The 19,913-nt window shown below is 59.2% G+C and overlaps 1 protein-coding gene across 1 annotated transcript in view; it reads left to right on the top strand.

The window, feature by feature from the left end:
• Ralgds (ral guanine nucleotide dissociation stimulator) overlaps window positions 1–19,913 on the top strand; it is a 41,369-nt gene that overhangs the window by 1,573 nt on the left and 19,883 nt on the right. The gene's annotated exons all lie outside the window — the stretch shown is intronic.

Below are 19,913 nucleotides of genomic sequence, written 5' to 3'. Positions count from 1 at the left end.
TGGGCCCTGCCCTCCAGGACCTGTGTGTATGAAGAGGCACAGGCTCTCTAGTTGTCCCTGGCTGTGTGGCAGCATCCCCCTAATTCACCTCTCACTGCGTAGCAGGTGTGTGTGATTAGGTGAGGTCTCAGCCCAGCATACCTCCTCCAGGACTCTCAGGAGGCTGGGCTGCAGCCTCTACCAAGGCTGGGCTGGAGGACCCACCTCTGAGCTTGTTCCGTTGGCAGGGTCCAGCTGGGGCTAGATCCCTGGTATCCATTGTCTAGGATCCTCTGTGGGGGTCATAACCTCTGTAGCAGGCATGATGTCAGCACTTGCTTGCCCAGAATGAGGCAACCAAGGAAAACCAAGACAGTTTTTTGGGAATCTTGGTAGTGGCCTCACGTCACTTACTGAATTGTTCAGAAATCCTGAACACAACCAAATCCAGTGCACCTCAGGAGAGCAGATTACTCAAGGACTTGTGTGCCAGGAGGCAGTCGTCACTGGGAGCCTTGGTAGGGTCTAAGATGAAGACTTGGGTTTGAGCCTGAATGTACAGGGGGTCCCTGGGAGGCTTAGGCTGCAAGCTGTGATACAGATTTGCTCACTTCTCACCCACCTTGGGTGCAGACCAGGAAATCACTCAGGAGCACAGCCCCAGAGCCAGGCCTGGGTGGGTTGCATTCTGTGCTCGAGTCCTGCCCTCCTTGTGTGTCTTCCACCTCTGAGTTTGTGCAGTGGCCCCCGGGGACTTGAGCCCACCATCTCACACGCACACCATGGTTTCCCAGGGAAGCAGATGTTAGAGTGACTCCTGTTGTATGTGGGGCAGGGGGATGAGCAGGCCCTGAGACCAATGACCAGCCCAGGGTCACAGAAATGGCCACAAGGAGGACAGGTGACCTGAATGACTTTGCCTCCTGAGCCTTGGGGCTGGGGATGTGGTATCCAGAGTCCCCTCAGGCAGCCCCTCCTCACCTGCCATCACCCTCTTGCTTCCCTTCAGCCCATCACCACTGTCCCTGGACTTTTATGGACATCTGAAGATGACAGAGTCAGGAATTCATTCATTCATTCAGATGGTACAGGTTTCCTGTCCTGGGCCACCAGAGGAGGCCATGAGGATCATTCCCAAAGGTGTCAGGGCTGGGAGAGGTGGTGTCCACCCGGGTGGGCGCTGAGAGGGCTTCTGCAAGGAGGTGTCCCGTGGTCAGGGTTGGCTCTTCGCAGGTGGGGCCTGGTGTCTGTCACTGTCCTGGAGCTGTGATGAAGTGCCAGCTCCCCTCAGCAGGACGGCACGCTCCCAGTCCTGGAGGCCACAGGTGTGAGGTCAAGGTGCGGCAGGGCTGTGCTCTCAGAGGGCTCCATGGAGGATCCTTCCTGCTTCTTCCAACCTCTGGTGGCTGCTGGCCATCCCTAGCTCTAGGTCCTTGTCCTGTAAATGCGTCACTCCAGGTGTGGCTCCACATGGCTGCCTCTGCATGTGTCAGGTTTTCTGTTACTGTGAGGACACAGTTAGTGGCCCTCCCTAATGCAGTATGAAGTCACATTCATACTATCTGCAAGGACCCTATTTCTAAAAGAGGTCTCTTTTACCAGGGGTCTTTTGGAGGGACACAGTTCAACCCATAACAAGTCTCAGGAATGATTTACCTCCTGAAGGCCAGGTGTCCGTGGGGTTGGAAAGCAGTGGGGGTCTGAGGATGTGGCAGAATCAGCCCCTGGCTAGGCATTGTGGGGCCCTGACTGGGGCCTGCTTTGGCTGTTCCATCAGCACCAGCAGGTGGTGCTGTGACCCGTGTGGCGGCCCCAGCAGGCACTGGGCTGCTGCAGACAAAAGGTCCGGCTGGTAGCGTCCAGAAGGCAGCACCTCACAGTGAACAGGCCCAGAGCACAGTCAATTCTTGATGACACATGCAGAAGGACATCAAGCCAGGATGGCCATGGGGTGGTGGCTGGGTGGCTACTTGGTGAGGGAAGCTGGGGTAGAGAGGACAGCTCCTGTAGCACAGAGGATCACTTATTGCTGAGCCTGTATCAGAGGAAGGAACAGAAAGGAAGGCAGGGAGGGGCCAGAGCCAGGGCTGGGAGTTTGCATTCCTCTTTCTCTGCACCTGCAAGCTGAGACGGCCCTTCTCGGCCTTTCCAGGGGCGCTGCAGCTACATTACACCTGAGGTTTCCAAACAGCTCTCCTGTTACAGCAGAACATCCTCAGGTCCCACATTTGGGGACCCATGGAAGGTGGCCACGGGCCCGGTAGGCTGTCCATGCAGGGCCTGGTGCTGCCCACTTTGCCATGCTATACCTGGTAGGGCTCAGCATGATCCTCCTAGAAATGCAGGAGGGGTAGGCCAGTGTGGGCTGAGGTGCAGCCTGGGCCCCCCACCATGGCCAGGGCTCCTGTGGACATCAGTGAGATGGGGCAGAGTGCCCCCCACCCCCCAGTGGAGGCCATTCTTGTCATCATCCCCACCCCACCCCCGCCCCTTTCACCGTCTCAGCCCCTGGGCTGCTGGTCCTTGGTTGATTCCCAGCAGCCTTCCAGGGGGGCTCTTGTGCAGAGCACCTAGGCCCCTGACTCAGGACGAGGCGTAAAAAGACTGCAGAGCCAGAGAGTAGGGTGGGCAGCCACTCTGTGGAGAGCTGTGGATGGGAGCCTCGGGACCTGGGGCCACCTTGGCTCTGCCATCAGCAGTATAGCAGGTCACACTCCCACACCAAGCAAGGAGCCATGTTCTGCAGGGTTCTTCTCAGGCCCATCTATACCTCTGTCCTGGGCTCTGGAGGTACCTGTCATGAAAGCCCCTCCCACTGTCCCTGCACCTGGTCTTGCATATCTGCCTGGCACCCTGAGATATGCCAGACTGGCATCCTTGCTCTGGTGGGGACACCAGGCACCCGAAGGGGAAGGGACTCCACAGCAAGGTGGGAGCCTGTTTTCAGGGCTGGGACCACATTCCTTCCAATTACAGAGGGCTTCCAGTGGTCAGGGCGGGGCTGGAGCCCCCAAGGTGGGTCAGCAGTGAATACAGATGAGGCCTTGGGAGCCTCTCCTCCCTTCCCACCCTCAGGAAGACCTTGGACTCTCTCTGCATTTTCTCAGGTTCTTGGGTTAGAGCTTCAGAGGCTTCTAGGGCCAGGACTGGGAGGGGCCCTCAGGGAGTGGGGTGAGCTTAGGAACCCTCTGTGTCCCTTCTCAGGGCAGCTAGGCTGGGGTGAGGCTGTAGAGAGGAAAGGGTGTGGGAAGCATCGCGGCACCCCCTAAAAATGACAAGCCCCAGAAGAAGAGATCATCGTTCCCGTGGCAACCTGAAACAGTTGCTAGGCAACTTCAGGCCCCCAAAATACTTGCCTGCAGGAAGGCTCAGGGCTAGGGGCTTTCCAGTGGCCTGTGTGTGGCCCGCAGTTCTGAGTTTGCTAGGTATTTCTCATAGCTGGTCCACCGCCCGCCCCCTGGATCCTTCCTGAGGGAAACCCCGTTCTCTCCTGCTCCCCATCACCCCGCCCTGCCAGCCTCCTGACACTGGGCCAGTCCCCTAGCAATGGAGGCCATTTCCTGTATATCTTTTCGACAGTTGATGGTGTAGGAGTCAGAACATTCAGTCAGAAGGCTCAGTGAATGGGGCTAGTGCCAGGCAGGTGGGGGATGGCAGACATGATGCCTTGCCCCCCCCCCATCCCTGAGCTCCCTGGACGTGGCACAGAATGGTAGGGCAGGTGTGGCTCAGGTGCAGCCCTGCAGTAGAGCCGTGGTTCTGGGCCAGCTTTGAGACTGACTTTAGCGTGTTCCTTCTCCCTGGCCGCAGTTTCCCCATCTGTGTCCCATCTACCCCTCTTCTGGGGCCTTGGGATGCGAGGGTGGGGGCCAGGGCCTGCCCTCCACCTTGCCCAGTCCATCTCGGCAGCAGACCAGGCCCTCAGGGGAGCACTGTGCCAATTAGCCACAGGCTGTGGAGCAGGACCCTAGGTGGGAATCCCAGCTTGTGCTTCTTACTGGGTGTCCTAGAAACCCTCTGCACCTGTGTGTCCCCTTCCCAGCCCCTGTCCTTTCCCCTCCCTGCCCAGGAGGAAAATACCTGCCTGCCTGAGGGGGTCAGGAGGCCTGGCCCTGTGGGCCCCACCTGTGGGCCCCACCTGTGTGCTGGAGGGCTGCCTGAGGACATAGGGTGTTAACTGGGAGGGAAAGGGCGACAGCAGAGAGAGGAGAGAAGGCAGAGGGGCAGGCCAGGCAGGCTGGACCTCAGAGAGTGAGATGCGAGTCCACTTGCCCTCAGACCATCTCCCTGGGGATGGCAGTGAGGGGCGTGACTGTTGTGACCATTGCACCCACAGGGTTTCCCTGTGCCCTGCAGAGCTAGGATTCTAGTCTGACTCAACTGGTCTCTGTGACCTTGTGCTATGACCTCACCCCTGAGCCTCCCTGCACAGGAGAGACATGCCCAGCTCCAGAGTCCAGAGGCTCTGGTACCCTCATCTCTTCTGCCTCTGCCAGTGCCAGGTGCATGTGTGACTATTGGGGCACCAGATGGATTGCAAGTAGGCACAGGAGCGGGCTGAGGCTTGCAGATGGTGGCCTGGGAGGCGGAGTGCCCCATATTCATGCTGGATGCCCCCAGAGCACTCAGGCCAGCACCGTGAGCCACAGCTAGGGTAGGAAGAGCTTTGAGGGCACAGCCCTCACCCACCCTCTGCACCAGTTGGCCTCCTGGCCCTGCCTGGCACTTGCATCACCACCTGCACAGCTGATCCCCTGAAGACTGCTCAGGCCCCGGTGGCGGGAGGGGGGGCCTGCACCGCAGACTGGGGCATCCCTTCTCCCGTCCTCCTTCCCTCTCTCTGGGCTGGGATCCAGAATCAGCTCCTCTGGGGAGGGCACCAGGCTCTTCTGTCTCCCTGCCCCCCCCAGTTGGCATGAACCCACCTCACACCAGCAGTGCCAAAGTACACAGCCCTGTGAGCGCCCCCCACCCAGAGAGCAGGCGCTGTACTCACCAGGCTGGATGTGCGTCTGCGCTCAGCAGAGGAAGGAGCCCAGGAAAGGAGGAAGCAGGACAACCCAGAGAAGCCGCCCTCTCCCAGACTGTCCCCTCCAAACTAATAGAAAATATATAACATAAACCATATTTTAAAAAACTGGAAATGCTTCAAATAACCAAAGACACAGCCTCAAGGTCGCTTTGACAGCTTCTGTTGTTTGCGTGCCCTAGAAGATGGACCTCCTCCAGATATCACCTGAGGTCCCAGGTGCCCCTGCAACCTCTGTGTACCAAGCACCATGGGGAGGGAGGGTGTGTCCAGTCAGGAGGACCCTTGGCCAGTGAGCGGCCCTGAGTCCAGGAGCTCCCCCTCCCCCCTCCCTCGTAGGACTCCATCCCGACCCCAGGCATCTTATTCCCAGGAACTTGGGGGTGGGGGGTCATACCCTTTTCCTGTAAATGTCAAGCTCAAACTGGAAGGGCCAGAAGGTGGGCTGGGGAGTTAAGCCCCTAGGGCTGCCACCACCTGAACTGAATCCATTCCAAAGAGATTCTTGCTCCTGCCCCACCCATGTGGAAATGTGGCCCAGCCCTGATTATCTCAGTCATCTGTCACCTGTCTGCAAGGAACAGCGGTCCCCAGGAGGTCTGGGCTGTGCTGAGGTCAAGGGGCAGGAGGAGGAGGAGCCCCAGCACCTCACCTGCAGAGGCGTGGAATGTGTGGGGTGTTCCTGTGGCACCTGCAGGCCCTCCACAGGTGCAGGGATGTCTGCCCCCCCACACCCAAGGCAGGTGGCCAGTCTTGGGGAGCTGGGTGCAGGCAAGAGACAGGGACACGTGCCGACCCTGAATCGAATCCACTAGTGTTTTCAGACAAATGCCGAGTGAATGGCCCGTCTCGGGGAGCCCCACCTGATCCCGCTTCTCTGGGGCCATGTCCAAGCTCCTGACCCTCTAGCTGCCCAGAGCTGGAGTTCAGGGGCGAGGCAGCCTGCCTAGACTGAGGCACTGTGTGGGCAGAGAGTGACAGCTGAGGCTGGGGGCAGGGCCAGGCAGGTTGTGCCCATGGGAAGGGCTGAGCTGGCAGCACCACCCCCTGTTCCTCAGAGCAGACGCTTGAAGTTCTTTGGGTTTCCAAGAGGATTTCCTCCCCAGGAGCTGGGCCAGGAGATCCCTGGTAGAGCACAAGCCCCCGCCCCTTCGACAGCCCTGCCAGGGGCCAGCAGTGACAGGCACAGGAGCTGGCTGCAGGCGCTGGGGAATGTGTTCTGGGTCCCATTCATTTTTGGCAGATGTGCAGGGCAAGGTTGTACATCCGGGGCCTCTGGGCCCGCAGAGGCAGGCTGTGCTCCTGTCCTGTGACGGACATGAGGGGTGTGCACATGGTGTGTGTGTGTCGGTCTTGGGAGCATCTCCCTGACTTTGGATGGCCATGCCTAGGTTTGAGAGATGTGTGCCAGGGTGGGCACATACCTGGGTTCTGCATGCTATAGGTGGCTAAGGAAGCTCACATGAAGGGATGAGTAAGGCTGCATGTGGAGACACCTGGCTGGGGCCTGGGGATGGAGAGCCCATGATTCCAAGCATGTGTGGGGGGGGCAGGGGCTTGTGCACGCCCATGCGTGACTTTGCTTTTTCAAAGCACCAAGCCCAAACCTTGGCCATGGGGAATCCCGACGTCTCAGCACTGCCCTCAGCCCCTGAGTGTCAGTTTATCATCTGATCAGTAACTGTGCCCAGCTCCCGGGTTGTGATGGTGAGAAAGTGCTTGGCACAGTGCCTGGGACACACTGACAGAGGCTAGGGACAGGCAGCTTCTGGAGGGTGCCAGGCAGGCAAGGGCACCCGGTGCGCTGCATCCCCTGCTGGGCCTTCCAGGGTGAACACAGAGGCCTAGAGCTGAGAGCCTCCCTCCCAGGAAGAAGCCGAGGAAAGGGGGGGGTGGCACTGGTGTGGAGAGCCGTGGCAGGAGGGCAGGAGGGCAGGAAAGCAGCACTCGGCTTCACAGCCCAAGGCACCGCCACCTCCCAGCCTGGGGGATGTCCTTGCTGGAAAAGGACTGTGAGAAAGAGGGCAGTGGGCACCAGCCCCACCTCCCAGCAGCCAGCTGAGTCCCGAGCCCTCTCCAGAGGCCAGTGCAGCTTAGGAGGTCCCCTTCTGAGAGGGTAGCCCTGCTTCCCAGGCCCAAGCAGCAGGCTGGTAGCAACCCTGGGCACGCAGTGTCCCTGGCATAGCAGGCAGCTCCCTGCACCACAAGGGCCCATTTGTCCTGACTCTTCTGGCCCAGAGCACTGGGTGACCAGGCCTGCTAGACACGAGTGCCTGACTGTGAGCTCAGCCCTGCACCCTCTGCCTCTCCAGGCTAAGCCAACGGCGGGGACCCACTCCCCAAGAGCTGCTCCTGGCCAGAAATCTAAGGGGGCATCCCCTGCACTGAGCCAGGGCTGACCTGACCACCCACCTGCCCTGCTGACATCCAGGGTAGGCTGGCTTCCAGGAACCTCTACGCCCAGCTTCTAAGAAAAAGGGCTCCTGCTTCCCAGAAGGCCTGGCTGCACCTCCTGCTGCCGGGCTCTCCTGCCTCTGGCTCTCAGCCTGGCTCTGGAAGGCCCGTCGGTGGGGATGGCTGGGCAGGCACGTGGACCCTTCCCTGTGGCTGCTCAGCTCCCTCCAGCCTTGCTCAGCTTCCAGGCTCCCCTGGTGGCCTCCCAGGAGGAATTCTGAATATTCTAGAGTCCAGGCATTCTGAGGCTGAGGAGCCCTCAGGACCATGGAGTCCACTTGTTGATGTGGGCATTTGGTCAGAGCCCGCTGTGCCGGGGACCAGGCCAGGCAGCAGTGCGTGGGCAAGAGTCCCTGCTCTCCAGGAGCCTCCGTCCCAAATCCCCACCTGCCCATTTTAAAGAGGGAAGGAGCCAGGGTTGGAACCAGTGCTCCTCCCTCTGGTGTGTGGTTGTACGGACTCACCCGTTGGCCACTCACGGTGGCTAGGCCCTCCCTAGGCTAGGCATCATGCTGGGCACTTGGGCATAGATGGGCGAACAGCACTCATGTGGCTGCCCAGGGAGCTTCGTGCCACTCTTTGTGCCCGAGGCAGGAAGCAAGTGACCCCACAGTAGATGAGTTCGTTTTCAGGGCCCTCCTTGGAGCCCCCACCCTGCTGTTCCCACAGCTCACCTGGCCCATGAGGAGGTCACGCAGTCCCCTCCCTGTGCCAGTGCCCTTGCCCTGTTCTGGGGCCGCCTCACCTTCAAGCCTGTTTCACATATTACACCCCCAGGGGCAGAGGTGGTTTTTATCAATTTTGTTCCCAGAAATATCGCCAGCCTTGGAACAGTGCCCAACACCTAGTAGGTGCTCGGTAAATTCGTGCCACAGCCACGCAAATGGTCATTGTGCCCCGGGGCGCTCTATTGTATTTAGATGGTGCCCGTGCTGTACACAAACAAGTTGACAGTGCTTAGAGACTCGCTTGGCCACCCGACATTGCTACAGTGCTTTAGGCGCGGCTTGCAGAAGTCTCGTCCAGTTTGGAATTAAAAGTGAGAACCCAGTCCCGCATGGTGCACGCCTGTGATCCCAGAGACTTGGGAGGCCGAGGCAGGAGGACCCCAAATTTGAAGCCAGCCTGAGCAACTTAGCAAGACTCTGTTTCAAAGTAAAAAGGGCTGCTGTGTGGCTCAGGAAAGCCCCTGAGTCCAATCCCCAGGCCCCGAAATAAAAAGGGCCCGTATACCGAACACGAGGCCCATACAGGCCCCGTCCTAGGTGCTTCCCAATGGATATTCCTTTCACTCTGCAGCCTGTTTGAGGCAGATTTTAGTCCCCTTTGTGGGCCAAGACCAAGGTGCAGCAAGGGACAGTAACCACTCAGCCTCTGACAATCTCACCCAACAAGCACATGAGCAGCTGGGGTTCAGACTTGAACCCCCAAGCCCACAGCTGCTCCTGGATACTTCCCGCTGGGCGTTGGGACTCTCAGGGCTTCCTGAGGGGCAGGCCCAGCATGGGGTAGGGAGCTGCCCGTGCCCTTGGTGCTGCTGGATCCTCAGAGCCCTGGCTTCTGGGTGAGCCACAGGACCAGTGGCTCCTAGAGGGCAGCGGGCAGGCAAGCAGGTGGGCGGGTAGGCAAGCAGGCGGGCGGGCAGGGGAGCCCTGTGGTGGGTGAGTCAGCCCAGGGGTTGCGGTTCTGCCCAGGGCAGGGCACCCTCAGCTGCCAGGGCAAGTGCAGCCTCGTGTGGCCTTTCCCAGCTCCCGCAGCCTCTGCAGGGGCGTCCTGTGTTCGCACCATCCCCAGGCGCCCTGTTTTCCTTGGCCTGGAGCAGGGGAAGGGGCCACCCATTGAGGTATGCAGCCTTCCACCAGTCCTTCTGAGACTCTGTCCCCACCCTATTGGCCTTCCTGTAAACCAGGACCCTGAGGTCCTCCCCCTGCCCAGAGAAGGCACCAGGAAGGTCAAGTCACAGGAGGGCAGATGGAAATGCCAGTTGCAAGTCCAGGCCAGATCAGAACACTGCTCTGCTATGTGACTCTAGGTGAGTTTTGTTGTCCCTGAGCTGCTGCCCCAGGCCTGTCAGCCAAGCCCAACCTTGGATGATAAATGTCATTCCCTCCGGCAGTGCCTAGCAGGAATGCTGTGGTCCAGCTAGGCACCGGGGTCGGGCCGCAGTGATCAGGGGTCGAGGAAGTCAGAGTCCTGAGCCTGGGCCTAAGTGGGACAGACCACTTGCCCCAGCCCAGCATCCATAGCCCCACCTCTGCCTGTGGTTTGCGGGGCACAGATCTGGGGGGTTTTTGTTTGTTGTGTTATTTTTGTGGTTCTGAGGATTGAACCCAGGGCCTCACACACACTAGGAAAGCACTGAACTGCACTTCCAGACCTTTTTATTTGGTTTTTAGACAGGGTCTCACTAAGTTTCCCACTCTGGCCTTGAGCTTGACATCCTCCTGCCTCAGCCTCCCAAGAGGCTGGGATTACAGTCACGTGCCACGTTGCCCAGTTTACAAATCATTTGTGATCTTTAACTCAGTGCAGAGTAGAGAAAAGAATAAAGGAAAATAAGCTACCTGGGGCCAGAGAGACCTGGGCTTACTTCTGAACTTGGCACTGATATGCTGTGTGACCTCAGGCAAGTTGTTTGCTCTCTTTGGGCCTCAGTGACTGTGGCATCACTTGTGTGACAGATGGCTGTGTAGAGAAGTGCTTTGTTCTCACTGAAGGGTGCTAAAGGCAGGGCTCTGAGGAACAAAGGGCATCAGGAGTTACTCTGTCTCCAAAGCTTCTAACTGTGAGTGGGTAAGCAAGGTACAGATGTGTTCAGAGCCCTGGTCCCTGGGAGTCTAGCAGTCAAAGCCTCAGAGGCCTGGATGCACCCTGCACCCGCCCTGGAGCTAGGTGTGTCTCCTGCAGGGTGCAGCACGCCCCTCCATAGCAGAGCCAGCCTGGCCGGCAGTGTGTGTTGAGTGACTTCATGATGGATCCAGTTCCCAGAAACCAGGGAAGGGAGCTGGGTTTGACCCCCTGCAGGACCCAAGTCAGGTCAGCAGGCTGCAGGAAGAGGAGCAGAAAGCCCGGGCCGAGGCCACCGCTGTCTGCTTCCTGGACAGGATGTTGTGCTGAGTAAACAGCTCATGGAGGAGTCACTGTTCCGGCTCTGAGTCACAGCTCCTAGCGACAGCCACGAGTGTTTACAAACAAGGCTCGCACCGGCCAGGCCTGCCCCCACCTGGAAGGGGAGCAGAGCCCCAATGCAGTAGCTGGCCCCCAGGAAAGGCTGTGCCGGCGTTTCCAGGAGTCTGGGCCTGTGTGGGCATGGCCAGTGCATTATCCCAGCTGGCTGGGGGCAGAGCACCTTGGCGACCTGCAGCACTGGCCAGGTGCTGCCCGGCAGTGCTGTCTTCACTGCTCAGGGGACCTGAGTGGTGGGGGTGCAGGCGGAGCTCCCCTAGCTGCCCCCAGCCCCCAGCTCGTCTCCGTTCCAGGCAGTGACAGTGATGTGGTGCATCATGTGGCACCAGGCCGGCTGGGAACAAAGGGCCTGCTCTCCCCGTCGCCGCCCCCCCCACTGGCTCCTCCTCTCCTGATGGGCACCACCCATCCTATGGCTCCCGTGCTTCTGAGCAGCAGCTGGTCCTGCGACTCTGTGACTCAGGCCCTTGGGCCTTCCCAGCCCTTCCCAAGCTCAGTGTCTGCTGCCCCAGGGCACCTGGCCTTGATGGGAAGGAGTCGCCTGGGGCGGCCCCAGGCCAGGCCATGAGGTTAAGGGGAGGACCCCTGGGCCATGGATTTGGGAAGCCAGTGGCTCTTAGAGAAGGACAGGGAGCCTGTGTTGGAGATGTGGGCCTGTGTGGGGCCTGGTCCCTGGTGGCACTCAATAAATGCCTGGCCGTCAGAGGAACTAACACACACCCAAAAGCAGACTGGTCCCTCTTGGTCCCCTGCCCCTCCTCTGCTCATGAAGCTGGGTGCCTCCTCTGCAGGCCTCTCTTAAGCCCAAAAACGTGGCTGCGGTCGACACCCCTTTCCAGCCCCCTCACCCTTTCCGTGGCATTGGGCCCAGAAGTCACACTTCTCCGACAAAGAAACTGAGGCAGAGGGAAGGCCCTCCAGCCTCCCGCCTTGCGTCCAGAAGCTCCCTAGTAAACCTGCCACTGCAGCCCAGCCTCGCCAAGCCACACCCACTGTCACATGTCCAAGCCTTTAATGATGGGGGGAGAGACTGAGGGCAAGGACAGTCCAGCTCTGGGGGAGTGGTGGGATGCAGATCTGTGAGGCCTGCCAGGACTCAGCCCCTGGGGACTGGACCAGCGCCTGCGTGCCTGCCACCCCCAGCCTCCCCTCTCCCTGGCCGAACACCCTCTTGTGTTTGCTTTTACATCAGCAGACACCCCTGAGTTCCACCGAGTGGGGGCCCCTCTGCGCACAGAGAGACCCCGCTGCAGAGCCCTGCAGTGGGAGCCAGGCCAAGGCACTCCTAGTGCACTAGCCGCACCCACCAACATCTGCTGTCTGTCCAGTGTGGGCCACCCTACAGGACCCCTCCATGCTGCAGAGCCCAGTCCACGCACACAGCCTCCACAGGCGTGGCCATGATCCTCCTTACATCACCCTACATCCCCCGTGCCCTTGTGCCATTTTCCAGATGAGAAAGCAAGCCCAGAGACCTCCCTGCTTCGTCTGGCGAGGGGTGTCTGAAACCTAGCCGCCAGCAGCTCTTCAGCCTGCTGCTTTCATAGGGTTGAAGGTCAGCGGGGCAAGAGACCTCGGCGATGCTGACCACGGGAGACATGGCCTCAAGCCTGGAAGGAGCAGGACGCTTGTCAGTGAAGAACAGGGCGGGGAGGGGCAGGCTGGCAGGGACAGCCAGGACTGGGATCACAGTGTCACAGGGGTCCTAGAAAGCTGCTCTGAACAGCCAAATGCTGAGAATACAGGGAACAGCCTGGTTCCAAGCAGGGACCTGTGTGGAGGCTGGGATCAGAGTTGGCCTAAGTGGCCGGGCCTGGGCAGGTGAGGATTTGGATCTTCCAGGTGGGACAGAAATGGATGGGGGTGTTTGTGGGGTGGGGCTGCTCCAGGGCCCGCCTGCCTGAGACCCCAGGCTCCATTTCTCTGATCCCCTCCCTGCCCTGCCTAGCTCCCCTAGCCCTGAGTGCCCACCCATACCCTGAGAGTCCCCACCCGGGGAAGTTCCTCCTTCCTGGAAGGAGGCATGCAGGAGCCCTCTAGGGCCAGAGCTCAGGGGCGAGAGCTCCGGCTCCTCTGCTGGGAAGGGGAAGGAGGAGTTTAGATTTGAGTCTGAAACTCCTGCAGGTCCCTCCCGACCCCCCATCAGGGATCAGGAAACCGAGGCTCAGGGAGCAGAGGAACCTGCAAGTCCCCCAGGGAGGCAGCACCTAGCAGGGACAGGAACTGGGTCTTGCTCCCTGGCTCAAGTGCGTGCTCAGCCAGGCCCCTGCACCTCGCAAAGCCACCGGAAGAGGATGTAAAACCCTTAGGAACAGGGTGCTGGCAAGCTGCGTTGGACGTGACGTGGGGTCCCAGCCATCCCCACCTCGCCCTGGGCCCCATGTGCCTTCTGGAAGGCTCCAGAGCCCCTGCCTCCGTGGCCCTGCACCTGCAGCCCAGTGTCCTCCACTCGAGCCCAGCATCTGGGCAACCTCCTGGCCAGGGTCTCGGGAGGGTAAGGAAGTATGCTGGCTTCTCAGCCTGCCTTCCTGGGACCCCTGGGAGGTTGTGGGCCTCCGTTTCTGTGTCCGGCAGGCGCGTGCAGCCAGGGGAGAAGGCAAGAGGAGGGAGCAGGACGGCCCTGACCCAGTGTCCCTCTCTCTGCAGCCCTTTCTCTCCACAGCGCAGCCTCCAGCTGTTTGCCAGCGTCCTTTCCAAAGTGCTGGCAATGGTGGTGATGCCCCAGTTTTAGTCATTACCAGTGACGTGAGCAGCTGGCAACTCTAGCTCAGTCCCCCAAGTTAAAGTGAAATCCCAAGTTGGCTGCCAGGGACAGGGGAGCCCTGCGATCTGGTGGGAAGGGCCAACTTCCAGAAGTAAGGGGCTCTCCTGCCTCCTCCCACGGTGCCCGCCACTGCGGGGCTCACAGGTGGCGAGCCCTGTCCTCGCCACAGTCCCTGGACAGGCACATTATTGTGCTCTGTGTGCCACTGGGTAGGCTCCCTGGGCAGAGCAGTGGGCACAGGGCCTTGGGCAGCAGAGGAGAGAGCCCAAGAAGAGGCGTTAGGGCCAGAGCTGCTCTGCCCGCTTGGGAAAGTCCTAGCCACTCATCCTTGGCTGCCCCCTGGCCTGGTACAAGCCAGAATTCCTAGCCCTGCCTGTCACAGGAGCAGGTATGACAGCCATGTGGGTGACACCGGGCCTAGGCACTTGAACACTTGACTCCACTGGGACAGGCAGGCAACAGGCACACTGGCTGCGGGCCTCCTGGGGAGCCCTCTGTCCCCCAGGCTCCTGCCCTGCCATGGCCCGGGAAGCAGGCCAGGCCCATGCCAGGTCTGCCCTGCCCAGGGGGAGGAAAGGCTCTGTGTTCTTTGCTTGCATCTCAGTGGTGACTGCCAGACGGTGGGCTGTTGCCCGTCATGCCACCGTCCAAACCCCCATGCCTTGGCCGACACCCCTGCTGGCACCCGCCACCGAGGTGAGTCTGAGTGGGGAGGCCGGGTGGGTCACAGCCAGGGCTGGGCTCAGGCGCTGGCTTCCTGGGCTCTCTGCCCTTCCTTGTCAGAACAGGTCCAAGGAGTCTGACTGGAGGCTGCGGGAGCCTCAGATTCCTCCTTAGTGCCGGGGGAGGCGGTTGGGGATGTCGCCCTGGTGCCCTTGCGTGCACGCTCTGGCTGGTCTTGACACCTGTCCTGGCCCCAGTGGGTCAGTGCAGGGTGGCCTTGGCTGCCAGCTCCGGGGTTCTTCTCCTAGAGTGCTTCTGGTATTCCCGCAGCTCCACCCCGTCTTACCTCTGCTCTCCGAGAGTTCAGCAGCTGGTGGCTGTATCAATATAGCATCCCCATCTTCTTAACAAGAACTGGGGTTCAGGGAAGTGAGGCTGAGGCTAGAAGAAGACGGAGCAGGAGCTTGAACCGGAATCTGGACTTCAAGTCAGAGGCTGCCCCTTGGGGCTGGTCCTCTGGTCCCTGTTGTGTGGTGACAGATTCCAGCTGGCATAGGATGAGCTGAGGGCTGGCAGCTGGCTGCCCACCCTCCAGGGAAGGGCAGATGACAGGGTATGGAGTGTTGGGTCCCTGCTGGGTGTGATGGGCACTCTTCAGACAGTGTGTTCTGACTTCTGCTGCTCTGCACAGCTTGGGACCAATGTCACCACCTCCCGATCCCAGGCTAGGGGATAGGTTTGGGGCTGAGACTGTGGGACCCCCTGTGGTTGGTGTCGTCCTTAGCCACACCTGCTGGTGCTCCCACGACTGCTCCCTGCCCCCGCCGCAGCGGCCCTGGGAGGGCTGAGAACTGTCCCTCTGTGGTCTCTCAGTCCCTCACCCTCTCTTTTGTCCCCAATTCAAGTCAGTCTCCTTTTCTGTCTGTCCCCTCTGCCTCTCTTCTCCCCTCTTCTGTGTCCCTCCACCTCTGGCCAGCCCATCACCAGTTGACACGGTGGCTCTCAGGGAATGAACAGCCAGCCCTCAGGGATTAAGGCACAGTTGTCAGCCGTCCCAGGCCCCACCACGGGCAGCACTTCTCTTGGTGACTCCTGGACTGCCATCTAGCTCTGCTCGACACCTGAAGAGCAGCGGGCTGGGCTGCGAGCACTCTTTCCAGGGGGCAGCAAGGCCCCCCGTGCCCCTCGCTGAGCCCCCGCCTCCAGGTCCCCAGCCTGGGCCGACTCCAGGGCTCTAGGCTTTGGTGGAGCCCTCGACAGGAACGCCCTGTGAGGTCAGACTGGGGTGATGACCACCTCCCGTCCCTCCACCCTGTGCGGCCTCCCCGGGGCTTCAGTTCCACTTCCTGACCAGCTCGGAGTTCCACCTCAGCCCCCAGAGACACCCCTGCCAATCCTGGGGTAGGAGGAGGCCACTGGTGGTCCCCAGGAACTCGGGCACAGAGGAGGCGGGCCCAGGGAGGCCCTCCCATTGTGCTGGGCACACCCCTGCTCACCCAGGTGCGTCACAGCCTGCCAATGATGTGTGCTCACTCACCCACACAGGGCCACCCCGGGACCCAGGCAGTCCAGGAATGGTGATGTCCCTGCCGGGAAATGATGTAGGGGCTTGACCTGGCCACACCCTGTGTCTTCCCCCTGCTCTAAATGTAGAACTCCAGGCAGACGGGGGTGACTCCACCTGCCCGGCAAGAGGAGGAATGCTTTTCCACCCACGCCCAGGCTGCGTCTGGAGCCTGCTGCTGCCCTGCTGGCTGTGCCCAGTCCAGGCTGGAGGGCTGATGCCCAGGCTGTGGTTGCCCCCATGTTGCCTGTACTCAGTTCTTGCTCCTCACTGCTGCCTGCACCCCAGAACTGGAACACTCTTTCCTGGGACCACGGTAAAAGCAGGCCTGGGTCCTGGCTGGAACGTCCACTGGGTGTGGTGTGTGAACCAGCTGTCAGGTGCTCACCACAGGGAAGGTGGCAGGCTTCCAGCAGAGCGGGAGAGCTCTCTGGGGACCTGCAGCAGTTGTATGTGAGACTTGCTGGGTGGGCTTTGAAAGGTCAGGACCCCTCTGGATGCTGTGTGTCTGGGAATCCACTGATGCGCAGGGACAAGAGACAGACATAGCCATTGGGCCCGAGTACAACTTTCCTGTGAGCCAAGGTGGACCTTCTGGACCAGTGAGTGATGGACAGTGCCCAGGTGTCTGTGGCAAACTCCAAGCCCATGTCTCAGCTAAAGGCAGCAGGGGCGGTCAGCTCCTGCCTGGCCTCTCGGGGCACGTGGGAACACAGACCTGGTGTGGTCAGGTCATCTGAAGTTACAGGAGAAGCCGGAAATACAGATCTTTATATGAAGTCACCTGACCTTTTACTGTTGGCCGAAAATTTTAAAAACACTTTGCAAGCCAAACAAAACACACGTGTAGCCAGACTCAGCCTGGCTCTAGTCTCCAGCTGTCAGTTCACAGCCTTGAGAATTTCCCTTCGAGGAACATGGCGGCTGCACAAGATCTACACAGCTTTGTTCTTGGGGTCTGTCATGCTCCACCCCCCAGGAAGGGTAGATGCACTCCCAGGGTGGGGGGCTGGGGTGTGATGAGGAGGAAGGGAGACACCGCTCCCTAACCTCCCACTTCCCAAGGGGGACTCCCTGTGCTCCCCCTGGTTCCGCTTGCTTCTAGCAGGTACCCCAAGTACAAGGGACAGCATTAGCCTTGTGTTCAGGCCTTCCCAAGGCCACTGGGGCTGCACACAGCCACCACCCTCCTCCGACAGCACCGTCTGGACATTAGGACTCACATTCTCCCAAGTGGGGCCACCAGCCTTTTCTGTCCTGGGTACAGAGTGAAGTGTCGCTGCCTTGGCTGGGGTCTGAAGTCTGTGCCCCTCTTTAAGGCTGCGGGGAGTTTAAGGGGCATAGGAGGGTCAGTCTCCAGTTGAGCCCTTCTTGTTGATTGTTATTGTGCATAAGTCCAAACTGACATGAAAACAGAAAAATGACATAAAGACACTCAGCTTTAACAGCCTGACTGTCCCCGTTTCCCACCATGCCCCAGTGGACAACATTTACAAATCCCAGGCACTTCATTCCAGTCACAGATACTACAGTACATGACTCTAATAGTAACCACAGTGCCATTATCACACTTAAAAATGATTATGTCTAATGACCTCAAATATCCAGTAGTGTTCAAATACAGTGGTCACTCCTTATCAGCAATTTTGTTTTCTATGGTTTCAGTGTCCCAAGGTCAACCAAGTTCCCAAAAAAATTAAACAGAAGATTCTAGAAATGCAAAACTGAAGAGTTTTATATTTCATGCTGTTCTAAGCAGCATGATGAAATCTCTCACTGTCCCTTCTACCCACTGGAACATGAAATCATCCCTTCATCCAGTGTATCCACACTGTATATGCTACCTGCCTGTTAGTCACTGAGCCGCCTGGTTATCAGATTGATATGCAGTATTGTAGTGCTTGGGTTCAATATTGTCCTCAGTTTCAGTTATCCACTGGGAGTCTTGGACGGTATCCCCCTTAGATAAGGAGGGTCGATTGTAATCACAGTTCTCTCTCTCTCTCTCTCTTTTTTAAACTGTTGCCTTGTTCAAATCATGATCCAGAATCCATGCCTTGCACTTGATTGGTGTAACTTCCCTTCTGTTAATGTATAGTCCCCCCCACCCCAGGTGTATTTGTTGAAGAAACTGGTTGTTTGTCTATAGAGGTTTGCACAACCTGGCCTTCGGAGGTTGCGTTCTAGTGTGCATCTAACATGTCACTTTGACCCCTGTGAGTCCCTCAGATGTTGGTTCCATGCAGAGGACTTTCTGGATGCTTTGGGTTTTGGCAAGCACATGTGCATGGTGCTGTCCTTCCATTGTGGCACATGCTGTCCTTGGTAAGGGATCTACCTGTGAGGAGAATTCTGAGGGAGGGTTTGTTCACGTGAAGCCTCGGGAGAGGGTCTTGTATGCAGGAGGCGCCCAGGGAGTCAGCCTCTAATGGTGTGGCCACGTCTCAGGCTGCAGGGGTGAGGCACTGGGCACCCACACTAGCAGGAGCTTCTGTTTGCTGCCTCAACAGCTTTTACCCCTTAACAAAGGTGGCTTCCTGGGGCAGACAGGAGTCACAGGGTAGGAAGGGAGCTGGGCTCCTCTGGATCTTAGGGTGTGTCTATGTATGCATCAAGAACCATAACAGGCTCACCAGAGGGGAGCTTTGTGAAATCCGGCAGACACCAGCCAGAGGGACTGGATAGTAGATGATGGGGACCCCTGCATCCATCATGCACAGGTGGTGGGCCAGCAGGCAGTCAGGCCAGCCGTTGGGGGATCCTCCCCCTCTCCAGCCTCCTTGGGCCACCCCACCTGAACCTTCAAGGCTGGAGGGGTGGTAAGGCCAGGTGCATCAGGACTCACTGGAGGGGGCAGGGGCTCACCTGGGGAGAATGAGTTAAGAGGGGCAGGCGATCGAGCCAGCTGGCAGGTGCTGGAGTCTGAGCTCCTGCAGAGCTCTGAGAACCTGGCTCAGGAGCAGGTGAGAAGAGTCTGTGCCCAGGGCCATGCGCAGGTCCCCAGTCCCTCCTCTGATGTGCCCACCCACCTCACCCTCCATGGAGGCAGGACTGGGATGCTTCCTTAGCAACCTCTAGGGATCTTAGCCCCATCTTACTTTTTAAAACAAAACACCATTTAATACACATACCTGGTTACAAAGACATTTTAGAAAAACTAGAAAATGTAAGAACACAGCCCCACCTGGAAATAACCAGCCAGTCTGTGGGGTCACAGGGCTAGGGTGGCTTCCTTGCCTCACAGCTCCAACAGAAGTGTGGGGCTGGGCACAGTAGGTACACAGGGAGTGCTTGTGGAAGGTGTGCTCTCGCCTGCTCTCTCCTTTTACACGTAGAGAAACAGGCCCAGTGGTTTGGGACAGTTGTGGAGAGGTGGTTGAAATTGCAAGGGCTGCTGACAGAGATCCCCACCCTGTGAAGATGGCACAGGTGCCAGAAGGAGACTGAATGTGAGGAAGGAACCCATTCATTCACCCATTCTACACGTGTTCTCCAAACCTGGCCTGGTCCTGCTTCCCTCCTTCCTGCCTGCCAGAAAGAATAGCTGAGGCTCCCTGGCTCTGCCAGGGAACTACTGCCCCAGTTCCATGAATGCTTAAGCCACCAGCGGCTCCAGCTGACCTGGCTAGGGGCCAGAGGCTCTGCCAGGCATCTATCTGTAGCTCTAGATGCCTCCCTCTTTGGGTATTGCAGGCCTCAGCCCACTCTCTGGTTCTCTCCCGGATCCCTGGCTGCCCTTCCACCTGGACCCCTTCTGGGGTGGCCATAATACCCAAAGGGGCTAGACCTTTTTCTAGAAAGGATAGGGCACCGCCCTCCCTCAGCCCCACACCACACAGCCCAACGCTGCTGTGTACCCAGGCCACTGCCACAGTTCCACTGCTCTTGTGAGCACACAGCCACGCCACACGCAGGCATCGGCCCTGTGCCGCACGTCATGACCCAATGCCATCCTCCCAGCCGCTCTTTGAGGAAGTCGTTCTCGTTACCCAAGTTTTCCAGATAAAGAAACTGAGGCTCCGCGCTCCGCGAGGTTAAGCAACTGGGGGGTGGGGGAGGCCACACTAGGGAGGGGCTTCACTGGACTCCGGGGAGCCGGGCTGACTTAAGCACACCTTGGCAAGACGCATCTCACGCATGCAGCATACCCACTGCGCCAGCGCGTACGCGCACCCGCGGGCCGGCTCCACCGCCGAGTGCCATGGTGCTCTGGCACACGCGCCTGGTCTGGCCGGCCCCGCCCCTCGCCCATGCCGGTCCGCCTCCCTCCTGGG

Source organism: Ictidomys tridecemlineatus, chromosome 4 (genome assembly GCF_052094955.1).
Source record: "Ictidomys tridecemlineatus isolate mIctTri1 chromosome 4, mIctTri1.hap1, whole genome shotgun sequence".
Lineage (NCBI taxonomy): Eukaryota > Metazoa > Chordata > Mammalia > Rodentia > Sciuridae > Ictidomys > Ictidomys tridecemlineatus.
The sequence above is the reverse complement of the archived record's forward strand: the minus strand, read 5'-3'. Positions and strand labels throughout refer to the sequence as shown.